Consider the following 20,765-nt stretch of genomic DNA (forward strand, 5'->3'; position numbering starts at 1 on the left):
TCAAAGACCTGGCGGCTGTGAACGGCGCAGCACAATTCTGCGGTCAGTATCATTGTCAGCAGGCTATTAATAAAGGAATCAACGGTGAAAGCTGAGGCAGACATGTAGATGGCGTAGAAATACTGCAGGACAATGAAAGAGAGTAAGCAGATGAGAACATTCATACAAAATACGCAAAAAAGAAGCAATGTGGGAATATCACAAAAGGGGAACTATGTACAAGAGAAGTTTAAAAAGTTTCTTAAAAACTTTTGTGTTTCGGATCATATCAAGTCTATTTTGTGTTCGGTCAGTTTTATAATTGTTGGTGCGGATTTGATTAGGCCAGTGACAACCACTTTGTGGCTTCCTGATAGTTGTCATTACTCTTCTCCTTTTCCTTCTGGGTTATGATGAGCGGAGCAGGCAAAATTCGAATTCATCTAATTCATCTGTTCACGCCATTCTTCCCAGGAAATTATTCTGTGTAAATTTAATATCCATTATTATGCTCTGGGGTACAAATGTAATATGTAAAAAATAAAACAAAATGAAAATACTCACCTCATTGTCCTCGTTGTATCTTCTGATCCCTGACATCCCCGAGCTTCTCATAAGGTTAGTTCTGCGCATGCATCAGCAAGTTCATGGTGCACATTGTGACGTTGTGACTAGTGATGAGCGAACGTGCAGATATAAGGTGTTATCCGCATGCTCGAGCGTGTGCTAACCGAGTGTCTTCAGACTGGAAATGGAGTTAGTGGACGATATTCCGCGTTGCCGACAGAATGGAGACACATATCCCTATTTGGTAAAGTAAGGTGTTGGTTTATTTCTACGCTTTTCGAAGTATATAACTTATTCTTCAGGAAAAAACACATGTATCAATTTTTGCATAAATTAATTCCAGCCCCTCCTGGAGTGATTTTATGTACAACAGATATTTTGCATATTTTTTGGCGCCCTATTGGGAAATGTTTGACTTTTTGCGTCGTAAAAGAGGTCAAAGGAAAAAAAAAGCTTTTTTTTTATTTTGTGCAAAATCATGAACTGTGGGCCATTTAAACCACTTTACCCCCTAGGGTGGTTTGTACATTAATGACCGGGCCAATTTTTACAATTCTGACAACTGTTCCTTTATGAGGTTATAACTCTGGAACGCTTCAATTGATCCTGGTTATTCTGACATTGTTTTTTTGTGACATATTGTACTTCATGATAGTGGTAAATTTATTTGATATGAATTGCGTTTATTTGTGAAAAAAACAGAAACTTGGCGAAAATTTTGAAAATTTCACAATTTTCCAACTTTGAATTTTCATGTCCTTAAATCACAGAGATATGTCACACAAAATACATATTTTCCCACATGTCTACTTTACATCAGCACAATTTTGGAACTAATTTTTTTTTTAGTTAGGGAGTATATAAGGGTTAAAAGTTGACCAGCAATTTCTCATTTTTACAACAACAATTTTTTTTCTTTTAGGGACCACATCACATTTGAACTCACTAAAGGGTCTATATGATAGAAGATACCCAAAAGTGACACCATTCTAAAAACTGCACCCCTCAAGGTGCTCAAAACCACATTCAAGAAGTTTATTAACCCTCCAGGTGCTTCACAGGAATTTTTTTTATTTTTGCAAGGGTAACAGGACAAATTGCACAACAACCTTTGGAGTCCAATTTGACCTGAGTACGCTGATACCCCATATGTGGGGGTAAACCACTGTTTGGGCGCATGGCAGAGCTCGAAAGGGCAGGAGCATCGTTTGACTTTTTCAGCGCAAAATTGGCTGAAATTGAGATGGGACACCATGTCGTGTTTGGAGAGCCCCTGATGTGCCTAAACAGTGGAAACCGACCACAAGTGACCCCTGTTATGACCCCAATGGCAGAGGGTCTCAGAAATAAATACCCAGTCTGCAAACACAAAAAACCAGCTCATAGGGCAGTGGTAACTGGGCTGACCGTATATCTAATCCTAGCACCACAAATAGCAGCAGCCGGGGAACGTGCCTACGTTGGTTCTAGACGTCTCGCGCCAGCCGGAGAACTAACTAACCCTAGAAGGGAAAAGATAGACCTTTCTTGCCTCCAGAGAAAAGACCCCAAAAGTTGGATACAAGCCCCCAACAAATGATAACGGTGAGGTAAGAAGAAAAGACAAACGTAAGAATGAACTAGATATTTAGCAAAGAGAGGCCCACTGACTAATAGCAGAATATAGTAAGATGACTTATACGGTCAGCAAAAACCCTATCAAAAATATCCACGCTGGATATTCAAGAACCCCCGAACCGTCTAACGGCCCGGGGGGAGAATACCAGCCCCCTAGAGCTTCCAGCAAAATCAGAAATCACATTTAATACAAGCTGGACAAAAAATAAGAGCAATACAAATAACCAAAAAACAAGGAAGCAGGACTTAGCTTAATTTTGCAAGAACCAAGACCAGCAGACAGGAGCAAACAGAAAGAACTGATTACAACAATGCCAGGCACCAGACTAAGAATTCAGGAAGTTCATATAGCAACACCCCTGGACTAACGACCCAGATGGTGCCAAACTGAGGAAAGACAATCCCAGAGTCATATCACTAGTGACCACAAGAGGGAGCCAAAAAAGTCTAATTCTAATTCACAACAGACCCCCATTTTGGAAACTAGACCCTAGGGAACTTATCTAGATGTATTGAGAGCATATTGAACTTGCAAGAGCCTCACAGAAGTTTATAACGTAGAGCAGAGAAAATAAAAAAATCATTTTTTTTTCCACAGAAATGATCTTTTCGCCCCCAATTTTTTATTTTCCCAAGAGGAGAAATTGGACCCCAAAAGTTGTGCAATTTGTCTGATACTCCATATCTGGGGGTAAACCGCTGTTTGAGCGTATGACAGTGCTTGGAAGGGAACATATTTTGGCCCACAGAGTCATGTGATGTCTTGTTTTTTGCAGGACGAGTTGAGGTTTTTATTGGTACCATTTTCGGGCACATGATATTTTTTGATTGCTTTCTATTACGATTTTTCGGAGGCAGAATGAACAAAAACCAGCAATTCAGGAATTTCTTTTGAGGGGGGGGGGGGGGGGGTGTTTATGCCATTCCATGTGTGGTAAGATCGATAAAGCAGTTTTATTCTTCGGGTCAGTACAATTACAGTGATACCTCATTTATATTGTTTTTTATGTTTTGGCACCTTTATACAATAAAAACTACGGTATTTTATAGTAAAAAAAATATTATTTTTGCATCGCTTTATTCTGAGAGCTATAACTTTTTTATTTTTCTTCTGATGGAGCTGTATGGCGGCTTGTTTTTTGCGGGACTAGATGACGTTTTCAGCGGTACCGTGTTTATTTATATCCATCTTTTTGATTGCGTATTATTTCACTTTTTGTTCGGCGGCATGATGATAAAGCATTGTTTTTTGCCTCGTTTTTTATTTTTTTTATGGTGCTCACTAAAGGGTTTTAACTAGTGGGACAGTTTTATACGTTGGGTCGTTGCAGAAGCGGCAATATCACATATGTGTACTTTTATTGTTTATAAAAAAAAAGTCATTCAAATATTTATTTAGAGATAGAATATATTTAGATTTTTGTATTATTATTTAAAAAAATATATATATTTTTACAATTATTTAAAAAAAAAATGTTTTACTTTGTCCCACTATAGGACAATCATTTTTTACAGGCTGATTGCTTCTATACCATAGAGATGAGGCAGCATCTCCATGCTATAGAAACTGTCAGCTCTGAACTGACAGAGACTTGCTGATCATGCACTGCACATGATCAGCAAGTTTTCTAGGTCTGGTGACCCAGATGTCATCATGACCACAACGGGACACCATGGCAATGGTTTGGACCCCGCGTTATGTCACGGGGTCTCTGAGCCAAGGGAAAAGGAGCTTTCAGCCCTCTGCTAGCTTTCTGAATGCTGCGATCAAACATTTCGGGGGTTAAAGTGCCGGGAGTGGTGTGTGACTGCTTCTGGCACCTAGTGCGTGGGCGGTCGAGATGACATAATGATCCGTCCCTAGTCAAATAGGCCAAGGTCACATGGACGGCTCATTACGTCAGAAAGGGGTTAAAGAATTTGGTGAAAAAAATGGCTACGAGTACCATAAGACAAAAAGGATGGTGTCCTTACAAGAGTAGAGAGGATACGAGGTTAGTGGTCATGACTAGGGTTGATCGCATAGCTTCGGAGAAGACCTTATCCAAATAGCTATAGCGCTTACCAAATAGCTGCCTCGGTAACCTGGAGCACTCCCGACAATCAGCTGTTCGGCGCCGCAGCTGCATGTGTTGTGACTTTGTGACAGTCACAATGGATGTGTCATGACTGTCAAACAGCCACGACACATGCAGCTGCGGCACCAAAAAGCTGATTATCGGGAGCGCTCCAGGCATCCGGGTTACCGAGGCAGCTATTCGGTAAGCGATATAGCTCTTCGGATAAGCTCTTATCTGAAGCTATTCGATCAGCCCTAGTCAAGACCAAATAGTGAACAGGTATGATATTTAGGCTTCCCACCGGTTGTCATCTGAAGCAGTCTTCGATGTAAAGCAATCTGTAGTCAGTCAGAGGAACTAATCCGAAAGTCTACAATTCAGGGACTATCTGCAATTACTATCCGAGAGCCAACACATTATTAATCAAATACATACTTCAAAAATGTTGCACCCATTGTTTCATTGTGCCTTTTTCTGACCAGCAGGTAACCTCCTGGTGTACATTTCTCTCTCGTGGTGGTGATCCTGCTCTATGTTGCCCAGTCGATAACTCACATGAAGGTTTCGCAGGCCATACACCAGTATGGAAAATCCATTCTCTGAGTTCTGGAGATGTCCCTTTATAGTGTAACGTGGCGCGGGGCAGTAGCTGTGGGCAAGATAGTCGTCTCTTATGCCCCAGCACGTTACATGAAGATGGGGGTCAGGGCTGAGTATGTGGGCTTATGATATGGGGGCGCTATAGTCCAGTAAGTGAGTGTCCTATTCTCAACCAGCGATTCCGCTTCCTCTTCCCTGTTAAGGGAACAGTTTGCCAATATGGCCGGTTCTTAGCTTCTCTGCTTCTAATAGCTTGGTCCTCACTCCCGTGGCACTCTCTTCATCTCATGTTTTCAGGTCCCGTGCTGGCCTGTTACCTGAGTTATAAACACAGGGCCGCACTGCTAAACATCCGGTCCCAAGACCAGTCTCCAATTGATCACTCAGTCCTTCAGTCACTTCTCCATCTCTCTACTCACAATCACACTATCGACTGCCTTGGTATCTATCCATGTCAGAGACACCCACATCACACGGCTCTGCTCACTAATCAGACCATAGATCTGCTTTTACTGCACGCTGGGCCCTATTTGTCTTCCTGACAGGAAACTGTCTTTGTCCCTTTACCATATTCCCTCCCACTCTGGGCTAGTCCCAAATATTAACCATAACTATCCCTATCGTCGGGCAGAAGACAATGCTATCACCAATAATGCATGTCACAATACACATTAAACTCTAGAATACACTTCAACAATATATGTGTCTTCAAGGGGGATAGTGGGCAGTATGACCATCTCCTAACAATGATGTAGACTATTCGCAGGGGAAGAAATACAGAGCAGTTGCTCTAGGGCCCAGTGGGTAAGTGGGCCCACTGCCACATAAAAGCAGCAAACTGCATGTAAATTTGTGACAAACTAATTTCATGGCCACTAATTAGTGATTGATTTTAGACAGCCGTATCATGATGATCCCTCATTGGGGTGCTTTTTCTGTCTATGTTCACCAATGGTTACTGAAGTGTGTATTAGATCATTCGCTTATAATTTTTGCATTGACGTCAGGAGAAATAATCGCTGCAGAAATCTCAGCGTCCTAAAATCTAATTAAGACAAGGCTGCAAATCAGTAATCGCCTCCCTTTATAGTTACATCCTATTATACTATTGAGCTGACATTTTCCTTTCAGCAAACTCTACGTCCTCATGTTCTTGATTTGTTCTTCATGTAGCGGGTTTTATCTTATTTGACCACAATTATACTGTGGTTTGTTTTTCTTTTCTTTGCAATCTGCATTTTCATACGCGGCCGTGAGATCAAAGACGTGCGCAATGGTAATTGTTCAGATTGATCTCACGCTTGTGTGTTTATTGCAGATCCAAAACAAATTTGGGCAAAGTGCTGGGGGCCTGAATGCAATTACAAGGATTTCTTTATGTCCAAGGTTTTTGCAAAACATCAAAGATTTTTTTCCCTACACGGTGAGGGCCATACCGAGCCTCTCTCAGCTGCTCCCCCGGATTGATATGTACAGCCCTTTGGTAACAGAGGTTACCCCTATGATTTGATTTCTGCTAATATAGGAACATGACACATATGTTGGTTTAATGGAATATCTTGCCTTCAGATTAAGGGGAGCAGGATTGGAAAGTGAAATGTCTATGATCCATGGAGATCGGGAACCCGTTGGTATCAGATAGAACCTTTAATGGGTTTTCCAGGACTATTTTTTTGATTATTTATCTCAGAACTAACAAGCAGGTACTTGCTAACTACCTGCCTGTTGTGCCCGGAACCGATTTCTGCCGACACAGACTGTTCATGTCGGCGATTTAGAAGCTTCCGTTGTCAATCAGCATGACGCTCTGTCGACAGAGCAGCCTGGAAGAAGAAGAGCAGTCGGGTAGAACAGGCAGGTAGCTGCTTCTGCTAGCAACTACCTGCCTGTTATATATTTTTTTACTATGGGCCTAAAAACTAATAATTTAAAGTTATTTTTTTGTAAAAACTCATATAGTTTGCGCCTATACATACCAACTGTACCAATAAAAAAGAGGGAACATATTTATTAGATATATATTAAAATAAAATTAGATGATCAAATAGCCTAAAAAGTCATTCGTATGTATATACCTAAAATATACCTAAAATATAAAGTCCAATTAGTTCATATATGTTTCTTGATCCAACTGTTGGTGCACATCTATTCCCAGGTAAAATGCAGATGGCAGGCAATGCTGTATTTACCTTTTAATAGGCGATGTTGAAGTCCACAATAGGGTTTTTTTTTTCCTCCTGGAATCCCCCTTTCTACAGATGGTGGTAGAAGTAAAAGTCAAAACAGCAGCTCAGGAACCAAGTATCTTCAGGAGCGCTGTTCCCGCCGGTGACAAACGCTCCCTTAGCCTCCTTCCCAGCGGTACACGAGCTTGGAGAGCTCGTGATCAAGGAGTACGATGCCGCCTTCAGCTGACAGGACCTTGTGTGACGTCAGTTGTCACGTGACCGGCAGGGGTACGAGGCGCTATCGGGACCAATTCCTACTCATTTTGGAGATCATGGTCTCCTTCGTCAGGGACGGTCTGTGAGAGAACAGAGCTGCTTTATATACAATATGTTCCTTTGCCGCAATGGGATGGGGATGGAGGTAGATACATTAAGTAAACGCAAATAACTCAACCTCACTGTTTAAACCACATGGCTTCAGTGAATCAAGAGCAAAAATCCAGCTACTCTCAACTCTAGACATTTTCTTAATAAAGTCACCTTTTCGAAAGTCTCTTTTAATTATCTCCAAGCCTGTGACTGTTGTGCCATTAATTAACCCGTTATGATACTCTCTATAATGCTTAGACAGTGGATGACCAACGAACTTATTCCTTATATTCCTCAAATGTTCGTTTAGCCTTACATTAAGAGGGCGTTTAGTACGTCTCACATAAATTTTACTACATGGGCATTTCAAAGAATAAATCACCCCAGTAATAGTGCATGTGATGACATCCCAGATCTTAAACTCCTTTGTCCCATTTGAAATAAATTGTTGTTTTGATGTCTTTAATGATTTGCATATTCGACAATGGCGACAAGGATAAAAACCTGGTGTTTGTCTCCCAACATAACAGGTGGATCTCCATTCTTGGTTATAAACGGGTATTGAGGGAGCTATCATGTTACCCAAATTGTGGGTTTTTCTAAAAATAAACCTGGGGTTCGGAGGTATTGAATCACCAATTATTTTATCCTCCTTTAACAAATCCCAGTGTCTCCCAACAATTTTTTTTAAAAATATGCATATTAGCATTATATTGAATAATAATAGGGATGTCACTCATGATGTCACAATTTTCTTTATCTTTTCAATTATCTTTCAAAAGGTCTTCACGTGGCTTGCTTAATACCATCCTTCTAGCATTTAAAAGATGATCACCATCATATCCTTTGTTGATGAATTTAGTAGTCAATAAATCTGCCTCTGTATTAAAATTCTGAGGGCGTGAGCAGTTTCTATACGCCCAAGTATATTGACTTTTTGGCACATTTAAAAGCCAATTGGGAAGATGGCAGCTATTCTTGGATATGTAATTATTACAATCGGTAGGTTTAGAATGAGTACACGTGTGAATCATGCCTTCTTGTATGAAAATCTTCAAGTCCAGAAAGTTAATCGTCTCAGTGCTAGTAACCGCAGTAAAGTTTAAAAAATACATATTTTTATTGATATCAACTAAAACATCAGCCAGGGATTCTGGGCCTCCTGACCATATAAAAATAATATCATCAATAAACCTGTGCCAGAGGACAAGGTTTTCATGCAGTCCGCCACCCTCATATATGGCAGCCTCGTCCCATCTGCCCACATAGAGGTTTTTTTTTTAAAGTTATTTTTTGTATAATTTCTTAATGTATCTTTATAGGGTTATACAGGTCCTTCTCAAAAAATTAGCATATAGTGTTAAATTTCATTATTTACCATAATGTAATGATTACAATTAAACTTTCATATATTATAGATTCATTATCCACCAACTGAAATTTGTCAGGTCTTTTATTGTTTTAATACTGATGATTTTGGCCTACAACTCCTGATAACCCCAAAAACCTGTCTCAATAAATTAGCATATCAAGAAAAGGTTCTCGAAACGACCTATTACCCTCATCTTCTGAATCAACTAATTAACTCTAAACACATGCAAAAGATACCTGAGGCTTTTAAAAACTCCCTGCCTGGTTCATTACTCAAAACCCCCATCATGGGTAAGACTAGCGACCTGACAGATGTCAAGAAGGCCATCATTGACACCCTCAAGCAAGAGGGTAAGACCCAGAAAGAAATTTCTCAACAAATAGGCTGTTCCCAGAGTGCTGTATCAAGGCACCTCAATGGTAAGTCTGTTGGAAGGAAACAATGTGGCAGAAAACGCTGTACAACGAGAAGAGGTGACCGGACCCTGAGGAAGATTGTGGAGAAGGACCGATTCCAGACCTTGGGGAACCTGAGGAAGCAGTGGACTGAGTCTGGTGTGGAAACATCCAGAGCCACCGTGCACAGGCGTTTGCAGGAAATGGGCTACAGGTGCCGCATTCCCCAGGTAAAGCCACTTTTGAACCATAAACAGCGGCAGAAGCGCCTGACCTGGGCTACAGAGAAGCAGCACTGGACTGTTGCTAAGTGGTCCCAAGTACTTTTTTCTGATGAAAGCAAATTTTGCATGTCATTCGGAAATCAAGGTGCCAGAGTCTGGAGGAAGACTGGGGAGAAGGAAATGCCAAAATGCCTGAAGTCCAGTGTCAAGTACCCAGTCAGTGATGGTGTGGGGTGCCATGTCAGCTGCTGGTGTTGGTCCACTGTGTTTCATCAAGGGCAGGGTCAATGCAGCTAGCTATCAGGAGATTTTGGAGCACTTCATGCTTTCTGGCACCTGCTCACAGTGCCAAAACCACTGGTAAATGGTTTACTGACCATGGTATTACTGTGCTCAATTGGCCTGCCAACTCTCCTGACCTGAACCCCATAGAGAATCTGTGGGATATTGTGAAGAGAAAGTTGAGAGACGCAAGACCCAACACTCTGGATGAGCTTAAGGCCGCTATTGAAGCATCCTGGGCCTCCATAACATCTCAGCAGTGTCACAGGCTGATTGCCTCCATGCCACGCCGCATTGAAGCAGTCATTTCTGCCAAAGGATTCCCGACCAAGTATTGAGTGCATAACTGAACATTATTATTTGATGTTTTTTTTGTTTGTTATTAAAAAACACTTTTATTTGATTGGACGGTTGAAATATGCTAATTTATTGAGACAGGTTTTTTGGGTTATCAGGAGTTGTAGGCCAAAATCATCAGTATTAAAACAATAAAAGACCTGACAAATTTCAGTTGGTGGATAATGAATCTATAATATATGAAAGTTTAATTGTAATCATTACATTATGGTAAATAATGAAATTTAACACTATATGCTAATTTTTTGAGAAGGACCTGTACCTTACTAAACGCCAAACTAATGAAAGCTTAGTTTAGTGCCTTTTAATACCGTCCTACTGCGGTTATTTATCTTTTTTTTTGTTTTAGTTTTTTCATCTTTATCTTCCAAGAGTTATAACTTGTTTCATTCTCCTGTTGACATAACCGACGTCTTGTTTTTTTTGTGCAGAACAAGTTGTAGTTTTGAAGACCACATTTGAATTTACCATATAATGTACTAAAAAATAATGGAAAAAAATTGTAGGATGAGATGAAACAAAACACACTATTATTGTGCAGAGTTCAATCTCACAGGATTCACGGTGTTACCGATTTACAAAGACAAAAAGTTAAGTGTGTGTAAAGAGAGAATTGTAGAACTTACAAGAAGAAACACCACACTTATTTTCATTTTCCATATTTATTTCATATAATATACATACAAAAATTCCAGGGAAATAGTAAGCATAAGGAATCTGGTGAAGGGAGAATTAGTGATGCTCATAAATATTATATGAAGGTTGATGGATACAAAAGTAATAAAATACTAATAAATCATGAAACATGCAGATAAACATTAAATAACTAAGTAAATAAGGAGAATTGATATAATAAAAGTGCAAGTGCATAGAGGTACCAATACTCTCATACAAAATAGCACACACTGAGGAATAATAATGTGAGCCGCCATATATCAAATAGATGTATCAGGTTAGAGTCATATCAGGAGTCCTCATGTCTCTCCTGAGGATGCAAATGTGCAAAACGCGCGTCGGGGCGTGGGTATTTTGTGACTAACTTGGGTAACTATTCTTTAACTATAATGACATTATAACCTTTTAATATTTATATGACTCTAAACTGATATATTGAATAGTTTTTTTAATTTATTTTCTAAGTGAGGTGTTTCTTTTTGGAGGTTATATAGGGTTCACTGTGTGACAACAAAAATTATGTAAGAGGTTGTTGACTTATATAATTGCTCACAATGGCTTGATCTTCTCAAAAATAGCTAAAACAGACTTACTTCAGCTCCTACTCTAGCACCACCTGTGAAAAGCTGCTTATCGGTCTGTGATGACATGGCTGTAGCAGTGATGTCACATCTACAGCAAATAACTGCTGCAACCATTCACGAGGCTCAACAAAAATATTGAAGAAGAAGGCACAAAACCACTGAGAAACATCAGAATGGCCTATCAGGAGATTCCCTGACTCCCCGGTGTGCCAATCCAAACTTGTTCAGTGGTCCTGTGCTATCAATCCCATAGGTGAACCTCCTACTTCTAAATTCTCCTTGCACATACTACCAATAAACTCCCTTGTGGCTTTTGACCACGAAAGACCGGCCACTAAACAATGATGTACCAGCTAAAGACACACTGAAACGAGGGTTTAAAGAGTAGTTTTCACTTGTCATCTTTGGGAGCGTATGGTTCTTCTTCCTCCAGGCTTCCTTGGTTTGATCTTGGTTCTGGTAATGTATCCATGTACTCAGAATGGTTCTATTAGTTCATCCACGTGTTGAGCTTGGTTCTGTTAGTGTCTCCATGTACTGAGCATGGTTCTACTAGTTCATCCATGTGTTGAGCTTGGTTCTGTTAGTGTATCCATGTACTCAGCATGGTTCTGTTAGTTCATCCATACTTACCATGGTTCTGTTAGTTCATCCATGTGTTGAGCTTGGTTCTGTTAGTGTATCCATGTACTCAGCATGGTTCTGTTAGTTCATCCATACTTACCATGGTTCTGTTAGTTCATCCATGTGTTGAGCTTGGTTCTGCTAGTGTATCCATGTACTCAGCTTGGTTTTATTAGTGTATCCATGTATTGAGCTTTGTTCTGTTAGTGTATCTAAGTACTGTGCTTGGTTCTGTTAGGAACACAGTGCACTGACTGGGTGCCAGCTCTTGCAACCCGCACGTGACAGCTTTATGTATTTCTATGCAGCTGTCACGCTGGGGATAGGAGAGCCGCTGGCCAGTCTGTGCATTGTATTCCAATCTCGATCAGATTTATACGACCGTTTGACTGAGCCCTAAAATTCCCTCCATCCTTGAGAAAGGAGAGGGCTTTTAATATGATTAAAATAGCTACGTTTCTTGTTGTGACAAACACTTTGCAATTTTAACCATTATTGAGACAACCTCTTTAAGGGGTTGATCGAAAATAACACTAATTTAATCCAAAACATCTATTTCATGTAAAAATCTAATTGTGTTTCAAATGTACTTTAACTAAAAATTCCCTTCCATTCCCTCTCAACATTATTTTAACTATTTTATTTTTTTTCCCAACTTCCTGTTTGATTACACTTGAATCCCTAGTACATGCTGGAATACTCAACCAAGTCGCCTCTGTCCCCACTTTGAACTGTAGCGTCATCAGTGACGTTCATTTCAGGGCCTGGGCTAGTCCCTGTAATACTGAGCATGCACCTGTTGTTAAGTCCGATGTATGCTCAGGACAATCTTGCCACTAGGCAATATCTTTTTTAATGTGCAATGCCAATGTGCTTCCTCGCCAGTTCTGAGAAGTGACAGCTGGCTAGAGAGCATATTATCAATGTGCATTGTAAGGAGAGCGCACGGCAAGCAGGAAAAGCAGATACAAGCCCTAGAAACAGGCATCATTTTCAGTTGTAGGGCTTGTCTTGGTTCACTGGGTTATGTATTTACAATGTGCACTGACAGTGCGCTCTCTTGCCGGCTTGTCACTTCTCATAAGAGCCGACGAGGGAGCGCACTGTCACTGTGCATTAAAAATAAATTTGCATAGTGACAAGTTCCTACTGAGCATACATCGGTATTAATAACTGACGCATGCTAAGTAGAGCAGGGACTAGCCCAGGTCCTGAAAAGGAAATCACTGATGAAGCTTTGTTTCAGTGTGGGGACAGAGACTGCAGCAGTGACCACAATTTTCTATGGCAACTTGTGAGCTAAGTGTGAGACCGTGGGTACCCTTTATATTGATGTTGGCACTGTATTATATTAATTTTGGCAAAGTATAGTTATACCTGGATTCTGCATGTACTGTGAAAAACATGCAGAAGATGTGCCTTGTAGGGCACATACTAGTGTATACTATTTACCTGGGCACTGAATTTCAATAAATTGTTTTCAGATATAAAAGTCACATTTTGGATGGAGGGGTCCTTTAGATATCACCCTGTATAATGGCAGATTATTCTCAGTTCTTGCACCTGGTACAGAGTTTAGGAACACTCATGCTGTAGAAAGACGGACGTCTCCAGCTAACAATAAGAAATCAGTTCTCTTGTCTGAATATATTGGACTGCAGAAATGGACGGTATTAAAAAGCGTGTATTAGAAACAAACCGTCAAATTACTGCGGCTGCCAAATGGAAATGGCGACCGACTTCATTGTACTTTGTCTCCTGATTACCTTCTAATGTCAGAGCCGAGCCAGAACAGAATGTTAAAATAACATGACGTGAGGTTATGAACTCGGCAGATATTAAAGCTGTCTTTCATTTAAATGCTGGCACTTTCAGAGCCTGTCTCCGTCCAATTTTCCCATAGTCTGAAGTTTAGTGAAGTCACCCTATAAAAACTAAAACAAATATTTTATTCAATTGTTACATGTGCCGGGGAGTGGTCTCATGCCAGGAATATACACAGCAAAGTGCCTAAAAACTGATATTACATGGTGCGGTCAATGGGGAGAAACATTACTACAACTACTGCTGGAGACTGATTCACGTATCTGTTCCAACCAGTATTTCTGGGATCCAGTGACCGAGAGCTGTCCGTCACCAGCTTACTGACCGGGAGCTCGTGCCTTTCTGGTGGGTGGGTTTCTTTAAAGAATAACTGAAGAGTTTTTTTTATATATATATATAACTTTGGAAAGTTAAGAAACTTTAGAAATCACTTTTTTTAGGGGTTTGTCTCTATTCCTGTAATAAATGCATGTAAATGACTTCCAACCCCCTGCTATTTTTTTTCAGTCCATTAATAATAGCAGTATGATATAATAATAATCTTTATATATATATATATATATATATATATATATATATATATATATATATATATATAGCGCTAACATACCAGAACATACTCATTTGGAGCACAGATGATGGCAGTGATGGGTCGATTCAGCACCTGTGTCGCTAATTCTGGGGATAAGCTGCTGCAGGAGGTAGTTCTGATAAGCGGGACACTCGGAGGAGGAGACAGGCGTTGACCCATCACTGTCATCATCTGTACTCCGCATAATTACTTTCTGATATCAGGGCAGCTGAAAAAGGAAAATAGACTGTGGAAAAGCCGGGGTTTGGAAGCCACTTACGTGGAAATTTTTTTTTTTTTACAAAAATGAAGATAAATCCCCTAAGAAAGTGATTTCGAAAGGTTCATAACTTTAAAATACTGGGGGAAAAAAATTATAAAAATATGTATGAAAGTTTAGTTTTTATATAAGTTATCCTATTTCTAATTAGTGCTCTTCTGGAAGAAAAGTAAGTCTCAAAAGCACCAATTATAGGAGATACTTACTGTAAGTCAATGTTCGGAGCTTTGACAAGTGTGCGATATGATGACTCGGGACATTTGCGGAAACATGAGATTGTGCTCAGATGACAGCACTGATTATCCCTTCCTGGTGTTTCCACTGTAAATCTAGAATTAAAGTGTCCGACAAAGAGGCTCAGGTCATTAACTCCAGAATTATTGAACAGCTGGTACCTAGGTAAAAGTTTCTTAGACATAAACAAGTCAGGATCGGTGACAGGTTATTTTAGTAACTATAAAGTATTCTTAATTAATTTCTTTCTTAGAAATCTGGGTTGTTCAGCTATATTGTTATTCCTCCTATAAATTGATGAATAATTTAATAACCGAGTATGAAAAGGGTAAGTCCGGGTATGAAAAGGGTAAGTCCTTACACAGATCGTCACTGGGCATCAATGAATAAATTATGTGCCGCTCCTTTATAAGACTGGTACAATTCCTGTAACCAAAACTAGCGAATACAGTCTGTTACCGTCAGTGTCAGTCAATGTAAGGAAAAAAAACCAATGGGTAACACCCTGTTGTCAATTTAGTCATACAGTTCTGGGAGGAATAACAGAGGAACCACAAATGCTCTAGAATTAGAGTTGGGAAGCAAAATTCTGAAGACCCTGGTCCAGTGGCCGGGCAAGTAGTCCATGGCTGCAGCCTTACAAAGCTTCTAATTAGTCGGCCCAGTGCAACATCATACTGGAAAAATGACATTGGGACTACTAATCAGAGGAGGCACCTCTGGTCTGGAGGCCATGGACTACCAACATGACCATTGGACCAGGTTCCTGCAAATTGTTTGCTCGTTTTTATCCTGAATTGATATTTCATGGGGGATACAATCGTTTACTAAAAAAGACTTTTAAGGAGCAGGGATCCCCCAGCCAACAATGACATATCCATGTGGTCAAGATCAAGAAGAGTCAAACCTTAGGCTACAGTCCTGGTCTCATGGTCTCCCGCACTGCCTGCAAGCTTTTATTATTAATCAATATGTATGCACTTCCCCTGTGCTACCATTTGGTGCAACAAAACATTTAAGGCTTGTAGTCTTGGCCTTAAACAAACGTATATGGCCTAACTGTGGTCATACTTTGCGTACGCACATCAGTACCGGGATGAAGGTCCTTGGCACTGGTTGTTTTGACCCATCTGGAGCCTATTGAGGATGTTGTAATAGGTTGGGATACCCAATGGTGGCCAAGTGCTGGCCAATAGCTGTCTCCCTCCGGTTTATCTGTAATTTGTATCTATCAGCAGAGGAGATGGGTTATTGAAGTGGGGCTGGGATTTATCTCTCTGCTTCTACCGTCATGTTGGTCAAAAGTCATGGAGGCATTACAGAGAGGCGAGCTTTCAGTATTATCCAAACAATTGTATAATGGCAGACACAATGACATACAGGTACGTTAGGAGAAAGGAAGTTCCTGCACATTTAGTGCTGCCAGAATGCTGAATAGGGATAGTTCCTGAACATATTAGACTGGGATTTGCACCAATAACAGTTTTATCTTTTTGTGGTGCATAAGAGGGGCCAGACCATGCTTTCAATTTTATATAAAAGAACAAGAACACGTTAAGAACAGGCATTCATCTAGGCTTAAAGGGGTTGTCCAGCCTTATGCTACAAGTCCACAGTTACTCTATGTGACTGCAGACTTGTTGATCCTCGCATCATGCACATTGCAAGGATTCTCCAATGTCGGGAGTGGGTAGTTATGTGACCGCAAGTATGGAATTTAAATACTTCTGGACACATTCCGACTAGACGTGTCTGGCATCACTCCATACACTTAGATTGAACAAGGCCGTGAACGTCTAGTCAGCATGTGACTGCATGTATACAAATTGTATACTTGCGGTCATGCAACCCCCCCATTACCATCGCTGGCACCAGAGAATCCTTAGAGTGCGTATTGCACATGATGTGAGGATTCACAAGTCTGCAGTCACATACAGTGGGTATGGAAAGTATTTAGACCCCTTAAAATTTTTCACTTTGTTTCATTGCAGCCATTTGGGAAATTCAAAAAAGTTCTTTTTTCTCATTAATGTACACTCTGCACCCCAGCTTGACTAGAGAAACAGAAATGTAGACAATTTTGGAAATTTATTAAAAAAGAAAAACTGAAATATCACATGGTCATAAGTATTCAGACCCTTTGCTCAGTATTGAGTAGAAGCAACTTTTGAGCTAGTACAGCCATGAGTCTTCTTGGGAATGATGCAACAAGTTTGTCACCCCTGGATTTGGGGATCCTCGGCCATTCTTCCTTGCAGATCCTCTCCAGTTCCGTCAGGTTGGATGGTGAACGTTGGTGGACCGCCATTTTCAGGTCTCTCCAGAGATGCTCAATTGGGTTTAGGTCAGGGCTCTGGCTGGGCCAGTCAAAAATGGTCACAGAGTTGTACTGAAGCCACTCCTTATTTTAGCTTTGTCCTTAGGGTCATTGTCTTGTTGGAAGGTGAACCTTTGGCCAAGTCTGAGGTCCAGAGCACTCTGGAAGAGGTTTTCATCCAGGATATCTCTTATCTCTGTACTTGGCCGCATTCATGTTTCCTTCAATGACAACCGGTTGTTCTCTCCCTGCAGCTGAAAAACACCCCCATAGCATGATGCTGCCACCACGTTTCACTGTTGGGATTGTATTGGGCATGTGATGAGCAGTGCCTGGTTTTCTCCACACATACCGCTTAGAATTATCACCAAAAAGGTCTATCTTCCTCTCCTCAGACCAGAGAATCTTATTTCTCATAGTCTGGGAGTCATTCATGTGCTCTTTAGCAAACTCTATGTGGGCTTTCATATGTCTTGCACTGAGGAGAGGCATCCGTCGGGCCACTCTGCCATAAAGGCCCGACTGGTGGAGGGCTGCAGTGATAGTTGACTTTGTAGAACTTTCTCCCATCTCCCTACTGCATCACTGGAGCTCAGCCACAGTGATCTTGGGGTTCTTCTTTACCTCTCTCACCAAGGCTCTTCTCCCACGATTGATCAGTTTTGACAGGTCTAGGAAGACTTTTGGTGGTCCCAAACTTCTTCCATTTAAGGATTAAGGAGGCCGCTGTGCTCTTAGGACCCTTGAATACTGCAGAAATTCTTTTGTAACCTTGGCCAGATCTGTGCCTTGCCACAATTCTGTCTCTGAGCTCCTTGACCAGTTCGTTTGACCTCATGATTCTCATTTGGTCTGACATGCACTGTGAGCTGTGAGGTCTTATATAGACAGGTGTGCGTCTTTCCAAATCAAGTTCTATCAGTATAATTAAACACAGCTGGACTCCAATGAAGGAGTAGAACCATCTCAAGGAGGATCACAAGGAAATGGACAGCATGTGACTTAAATATGAGTGTCTGAGCAAAGGGTCTGAATACTTATGACCATTTGATATTTCAGTTTTTCTTTTTTATTAAATTTGCAATAATTTTTACGTTTCTGTTTTTTTCAGTCAAGGTGGGGTGCAGAGTATACATTAATGAGAAAAAAAAGAACTTTTTTGAATTTACCAAATTGCTGCAATGAAGCAAAGAGTGACAAGTTTAAAGGGGTCTGAATACTTTCCGTACCCAACTGTAGACTTGTACCCTAAGATCGGATAAAACCTTTTAGCGCTTAAATAGGGACAGTATGGAAAACTCATAATGATAAAGATCTTCATAGGAACCTAGCGGTCTAGCAGGTGCACATTCTTCAAAAGTGAGCGCCTTCCCACTGTTCTCAGCAATTAGTATCAGGGTCCTTTCTGGAGTGATACAATAAAATCATGTACGTGATTATTTCCCTTACGTGTCAGTAACGTAGAATCACTCCAACAATGGCAGACGCAATCACAGCATCTGTAACATATGTAGTTCATCTGGGACCAAAAGTCCCATAGTATGAATCAGCCAGAGCAGATTTACTGTACTGTGATGGCGGGATATAGAAGAACTTTTCCCCATTGTAATGGTAATTCTTTTTGACTAGAAGACATTACAATCGTAATCCCAAGAGGAGAAGGCGATCGCTGATGGAGGTTAAAATAAGTAAGTAAATAAAGGGGTTTGGAGAAACTCTAAGATCCTTGGCCAAGATTTCTGGCAGCAGATAAATGGAGCGAACCCTTAATGATTGTTAAGTTCAATCTACTCAAATTTGTGCCAAGTAAGACCTCCGGCAAATCTACAAAAGTGCTCTCAGCTCGCACGTCCATGAGGCACCTCTCTACGCCGGGTTCTGTATCTGTGTAATCAGGTAATGAGCCACAATTAACAGAATGACTTTATTAAGGAGAGGTCAGATTTCAGATGCCTTCTGTACGATGGGCAGCCAGGATCCGGGGTGATCACTGGGAGAAGAATTCGGGTCATTGGCAGATATTTCACTACTACGGATGGTGCAATCTTTTGTTTGTCCTATCAACGTATTAAATGACCCCGCGCAAAGTGGTGAGAGATCTGATTAAGAACTTATTATACGTGCATTAACAGATTAGGGCTGTCAAGAGAAATTGCCCAGTTGCTTTCATTATACAAGGAGGACTAATTAAGGTGGATTATATTCAAGAAAATGACATATCCAATTACAGAAAAAAAATCACGCTGCCTGTAATGCCAGCGAGGGTTCAGCAGTTGATATCGTGCTCTCTAGATATTTTAGGATTCCTATAGCACGGACAGTTGTTTGCGAGTGGAAGGTATGCGGCTAACAAGGGCGCTAATGGGAATACGAATGTCTCTTGTACAGGGCGCAGAACTGTAACACAGCGCCCAATGGAGCATGCCACGACTTATTGCCACCTGTTTAAAGGGATTCTGTCACTGGCATTTTTCTATGTAATCTGAGAGCAACATGGTGTAGGGGCAGAGACCCTGATTCCAATGATGTGTCACTTACTAGGTTGCTTGCTGTCATTTTCTTACCATCACAGTTTTATCTGCTGCAGATCTAGCAGTTCTGTAAATGCTGAGCTCTGTATAACCCCGCCCACACCACTGATTGGCCGCTTTCTGTGTGCACTGCGCAGAGGCAGAAAGCGGCCGATCAGTGGTGGGGGCGGAGCTTATACAGAGCTCATGAATATGGAGGACTACACAACAGCAGGTTTACTAGTCTTCTAGTGATAATCTCCTGCTGCTAAAACTGTGCTTTTATCAAAATTACATCAAGCAGCGCAGTACGTGGCACATCACTGGAATCAGTGTCACTGCCCCTATATCATGCTGCTCTTATATAAAGCGTCAGTGGGTTTCTGGTACCTCAGCTGAGAGCAGCATGAGGTAGGGACAGAGAGCCTGATTCCAGTGATGTGTCACTAACTGGGTTGCTCGGTGACATTTTGGTCAAAAGTGACCAGTGTCAGAGAGCATGCAGACTTTACATAACAGTTCAGTAAAGTAATCATCCTGATATGTGAATATAGGAACAATGAAGTAGTATAAAATAAAGGGACATGTGCTCATCAATAAATACTGGAGGTAAGTAATGGGGAAAAAGTCAAAGGAGTGTATATCAGTATAATCAAAATGACCCCTACTGAAATGATCAAACCGAGACAAACATATAGAGCAATAAAACATCAGGAGATACCGGTAGAAAAATGTAGTATAAATCAACAAAGCATATTAAGTAAATACAAACTCTACAGCATCTGGAAGACCCGACGCGCGTTTTGCCGGTGGCTTTGACAAGGGAAAGAGGAAAAGGCAAGCATCTGATTGGTCCGTTCAGGTTTAAAATCTCATGATACTAACCTTTTCCTTGTCAAAGCCACCGGCGAAATGTGTGTCGGGTGTTCCACGCTGTGGAATCTATATTTGCTTAATATGTTTTGTTGATTTTTACTGCATTTTTCTGTTACATTTATATCTAATGTTAGTTTACTGGGTGCAGCAATTGTTATACAATCAGAGTTTTTAGATGTAGAAGAGCTCACAAAGCTAACTCCACCCACACTCCTAATTGACAGCTTTCTTTCTACACTGTATATAGACTGTAAGCAGCTAATCAGTGCTGTGGGCGGGG

At 40.8% G+C, this 20,765-nt stretch overlaps 1 long non-coding RNA gene across 1 annotated transcript in view; it reads left to right on the forward strand.

The window, feature by feature from the left end:
• The first annotated feature begins 4,343 nt into the window (after nucleotides 1-4,343).
• LOC143788362 (uncharacterized) overlaps nucleotides 4,344-20,765 on the forward strand; it is a 75,236-nt gene continuing 58,814 nt past the window's right edge. The window contains exon 1 of the long non-coding RNA XR_013218611.1: nucleotides 4,344-4,424. This is a non-coding gene — a long non-coding RNA (uncharacterized LOC143788362). The remainder of the gene's footprint in view (nucleotides 4,425-20,765) is intronic.

Source organism: Ranitomeya variabilis, chromosome 8, assembly GCF_051348905.1.
Source record: "Ranitomeya variabilis isolate aRanVar5 chromosome 8, aRanVar5.hap1, whole genome shotgun sequence".
NCBI lineage: Eukaryota > Metazoa > Chordata > Amphibia > Anura > Dendrobatidae > Ranitomeya > Ranitomeya variabilis.